Source organism: Maylandia zebra, unplaced genomic scaffold (genome assembly GCF_041146795.1).
Source record: "Maylandia zebra isolate NMK-2024a unplaced genomic scaffold, Mzebra_GT3a scaffold11, whole genome shotgun sequence".
NCBI classification, from domain to species: Eukaryota; Metazoa; Chordata; class Actinopteri; order Cichliformes; family Cichlidae; genus Maylandia; species Maylandia zebra.
In genome coordinates this window covers 6,108,984-6,114,126 of record NW_027490041.1, presented here as the reverse complement: position 1 = coordinate 6,114,126, position 5,143 = coordinate 6,108,984, and the positions used below count along the sequence as shown (strand labels likewise).

The window sequence follows — 5,143 nt, the reverse complement described above, 5'->3', positions numbered from 1 at the left end:
GGCCATTTTTTGTATATTTTGAAATATATTAATAAAATATATTTCAAAATACAATTTAAATGTATTTAAAATCATTCAAAAAAATATAAATTTAACCCTTCATATATTTCTAAGAAAACACATTCACATGTAACATCTGAAATAAATCTTTATTTGGAAATCTAGTTTTAGATTTCCAAAAATTTGATATTTGTACAACTAAACATTTGAACTACAATATATGCTATTGAGCGATACTTTTATGGGTAATTTTTGGTAAAGAAACTGGTGACAGAGTTGTAGGCTTTTTAAAGTACTATTAGCTAACCATTTGAACTGACTTTCAAAGCTGATTACCTTTTAAATTGCTGTGGATCAAAACCTCCAGTGGGAAGGCGGCCATTAGAAGAACACGCACCATTGAACCTGAAAATAACAAAAACAAACAAAAAACAGAACAATATATAAGAGTCCGGTAGGGTAATAAATCTCTTCTGAAGCAATATAGTTATTTTGGGTGAAAAACAAAACATTCCTCTAAAATATATATACTGACATCAGCAATCAACATCATGATTGTAATTATTTCCTTTTTAGTACATCTACTGCTGTTTGCATGTGTCAAGCACTACGACTGTATCTATGCATATAAATTCACCATATATATCCAGCAAAAATGTTTTGTTATAGTCAAAAGGAAAACAAACAAAGGCATTCAATCAGAGGTGAGAAATTAATTGGGAATATGAATTATAGGTGAACTATTCTTTACCTACTAGCAATCAAGCTTCTTTAACCAAGAAGCTTGAAATATTTGAATGTAAAATAAAATAAATAAATAAATAATAATAAAAATAACATGATGTAATTAAAATGCACAACTTACATTAAGGAAATCTGCATTTGTATCCACAGGCTAAAAGTAAAACAGTAAATGTGTTAGTGATAGTACAGGTATTTGTAAAAAAAAAAAAAAGAGGCAGTAACTGTGACGCTTCTAGTGGGATGCTAAATGCAGAGATTTATATTTACAGTATAATACTGCATGTACGGGTAGCTGTGTTGTGAACTGTAACTGAATATTAGAGAATCTCAGAGAAATTAAATGTATTTATTTTTTTAATTTATCAATCATAAAACCGTCTGTTTTGAAGGCCTGTTACGATAACGACTTTTTGTTGGTCGGTATATTGCCCCATAAACAATTGCGACAAGTTATGTCATTGTCATTTTAAGACCATTTTATGTCTTTGAATGTATAATCATAATATAACACCATAATAATGCAAGATCTACACACTTTCAATTGACAAACCAACATCTAATTCTTAAAGTATTTAGATCATTGAAATTAGGAATCAAAATATTAGATACCTTAAAAACTTGAATAAATAGTAAGTTTTCTAACAAATAGAAAACAATGATATTTAATGTTATTGTTTTGTTATCATTATATTTTATTTTTGTAAATATAATGGCGGATAAATTACATCATCAACAATTATTGAGGTCATGTACATGTATTGTGTGTTAAGTCGATATATCGATTATTGTGATAGGCCTACTGTTTTGGTATCATAACGAGCTTGTCAAACATGCATGACCACTAAACAATGTCTAAGCAGTAGTATTGGTCTGAATGACAACAAACATAACTAGTGTTTTGGAAAATCTGTTAGAAAACAGTTATTTCAATAATTATGATTAGCATGTGACACAGACACCGCATAAAAAACCACAACAACAAATACTTACTTTAGGAGGATGGGGGAGGGCAGCATGAGGTTGAGACTTTGACATCTGTAAGAAACAAATTCATGTATTACAAACAAGTCACTTAAAAATACATTAATGTGGCAGACTGTTCCCTGTTCAGATGCAGTGTATAAGTACAATCAGGGCTGTCACAACAATGGGGTGGGGCCACGTGGCTGCAACCCTAGGTACAATGTGCAGGTATATATAATTACATATAATATATGTGAATAAAGCAAGAATCTGTTTAGGTTAGTCACTGTGCTGACTGATGTTTGCTAGGTTTATATGATTGCAAACTGCACAAAAACAACAACAGCAACAACATTAATGACAATGACAAACAAAATTACTTACATTTATGTAAATCTCACATTAGGAAGATCTGCATTCGATTTCATGGGCTGAAATAAATAGGCAGAAACATTACTGCTAAAAAAATAAAAAACAAAAACTCTAAAAAGCCTAAAAATGACTTAAAAAGCAAGGAAATGTGGAACATTGTAATTAGCGAACATTAATAAAGCATAACTGTTCTTTCTTTCTAACCTTGGTAAGTACTCTGTAGCCAGAAGGAGAGGTAGGATTTCTGTGAAAGCCAAATTAAATGTGAATAGGCTTTGATAGTTATTGAGAAGGCAGAATAATAAGAAAAGGCAAAAGTACGTCACAATATAATTAATTAAGTTACATATTTTGATTACCAAATTATGGAAGCGTGGAGCTGCCACCCAGGCAAAAGAAAAATAGAGCTGTATCACGTTATGACGTGAAATGTTTATTGTTCTAACATTATGCTTTTCATGTTTGTATAATATAATATCACATTATTATAATATACATAATTGTCACGTTCGCACAATATTGTACGGACGTGATAATTTTGTACATTTTTCGTACAATGTTGTTCAAACATGTTGTTCAAACATGATAGTATATTGTTAGAACGATAAACTTTTCACGTTATAACGTGATATACTTATATTTCTCTTTTGCCTGGGTGGCAGCTCTACGCTTCCGTTCCAAATACACGAGAATAAAGTAATATTATATGGGAAAAGGCACCTGCTAGCTTGATGATGGAGGCTTCTTGTCGCCACTCCACGAAATAAAGGTCCGTTTCCTCCATGCCGGCTAATTATTCATCCTCATTAAAATCTCGTATATGTTCAGTTGGCAGAATTGAGAATTTTACATCTTCCAACCACTTAATTAACGCGAACATAATCGGCTTGTTTCTTCCCGTCTCCTGTATCCGGCCGTTCCTCTCGCTGTCAGATTTCGCGCCTCAGAGACGTCGTTATTTTTCAAAAAAAAAAAAAAAGAAGAAAGAAAGAAACAGCAACAACTACTAAAGAGAGTTTTTGCACGTTCATTGCACATTTGTGGGAATGTTTAAATATTTAATTTTTATTAATTACTTTTCATTATATCTTTAATTTTTAAACCACCGTGGCAATGCGCATGCGCATACACTCCTGCACGCAAAGGGCTTTGGAGTTGACGTAATGTCGCAATGCATTGTGGGAGCGCAGCACCATCTTGGCAGGTCACGAATCAAAACAAGATTGCTACGAACCATTCTGAAACGTAGCTCAAAAGAAAATGACGGTATAGAGACATATATATATATATATAGGTACAGATTCTGTCCAGATGCAAAGAGACGGTACTTGATTGTTGAAATGTGGACCCGTATGAAATATAGCCGTGGAGTAGAAACCCTGAAGACCAAACCGCTATTGACTTAGCATGATCTACTCTCATACCTTGTCTGTGGAGTCAGAGCATACACGGCGCACCAATTTCGCAATTATAAATCTCTGGAGGCGCACATCCAATTCACCAAGGACTGGGTACAAGATTTGGCTATTTTTAAGCCTCCACGTTGTGAGTACGCCGTCATTCAAGCAAAGGTAAGTCAGCTTGAGTACTGCGAGTAAAATGCGTTTGATTCCCCCCAGCATTCAAATTAGTGCTAGTAAAAATTCATTCGTGAGGGGGAAATTACAGTGAGAACATGTAGAGGCTCTGTTAGAGGGATAACATAGTGAGTTCAGTGCATTGATGTGACATTGTCCTGAAGGATTTAGTTATTCTTTATGGTTAAAGAAATTGCCCTAATTAATTCATATTTATTATAAATAATCCTAATTACACATCTTGCACACAAGAATTTCACTCACATGTGCTGTACCAATGTACCTGCACATGTGATGTGACAATAAAAAGTGATTTGATTTGTGATTTGATTTGATTTGCTTCCTTGTTTGTGTCCCGTGTCACTAAAAATACATTCATTACATACTTTAGGTTCATTTTTTGCTGATAGGTTTCTAAAAAGAAACATGCAGATTTAGAATATAACATGCAGCGTTCTATAGATGGATACATAAAAACACTTTATTTGTTACATTTATGATAAATGGATTTGAAAGTAAATAAAACACATTTGTGTCGGCCTTGGCTTATTAAAGTTCTTGTCTTTAAATGAACTTTGTCTGTGTGTGTTTCAGGTCCTGCACTCATAAAGACTGAATTGCAGCATTGCAGCCACAGGTCATTGTGAGCATCACAGGGAAGGTTGAAGCCGCCCACTGCAGCTGTATGACTAGAGTCGTGGAGACTTGCAGCCATGTCACTGCTCTTCTGTTTAATGTAGAAGCAACAGTGAGGATCTGTGGCACAAGGACTGTTACAGATGAACCTGCATACTGGGTTTTGCTGGGTAATATGACCAAGATACAGCCAGAGGTTGGCCATAAGATAGACTTCTCCTCTTCAGCTGCTCAAAAAAAGGCTCTTGATCAAAACATAAACAGACCATTCGTTGTGACAGGTAAAAGAAGCCGTCCTCAAAAAAGAAAAGTTCCACCTGCTACTGTGGAGGAGTTGGATCAACTGATGGGACAATATTTTTCCAAGCATAGTTCTGTTCTGAATAACTCATAGTGTTTTAATTTAGGGGGCCATGTAAATACTTTGCATTTACTGAATATGTACTTACTAAATACCACTGTTCAAAAGTTGAATAAAGAAACAAAGAAATGTTTGCCTATTTTTAATTAAAAGCACTTTGTCGAACATCACATCAGTTACAATGTAGAAAAAATGTTATGTATAGTTTACAAATGACAAAATGTTCACATAAAATCATGACAGCATTTGTATAATATCACCCACTACTAGCATTCTGTAATTTACTGTCTCTTTTGAAAACTTATCACTACATAAACAGCACAAGACTTAAAAGTATTTAAGTCATTTTTCCCTGGTTTTACTACCACACTGGGGCACATGTTCACCAAAACGCAGCAAACCTTTGCCATCTTATCCAGGAAGGTCACCTTTTTACCCTCACATGGAAGAAGTAATCTGATTGGCATGGTGGTATGTAGCATGTAGTTTG

The 5,143-nt window shown here is 34.1% G+C and overlaps 1 long non-coding RNA gene across 1 annotated transcript; it reads right to left on the bottom strand.

Moving 5' to 3' along the window:
- Nucleotides 1-264: 264 nt before the first annotated feature.
- Nucleotides 265-2,526, bottom strand: LOC143415973 (uncharacterized). The gene is made up of 5 exons (XR_013096400.1): nucleotides 2,284-2,526; nucleotides 2,092-2,138; nucleotides 1,735-1,779; nucleotides 866-895; nucleotides 265-405 (listed from the first exon to the last, which is right to left on the bottom strand). It is a non-coding gene; the product is annotated as an uncharacterized LOC143415973 (long non-coding RNA).
- Between the last annotated feature and the right edge of the window lie 2,617 nt (nucleotides 2,527-5,143).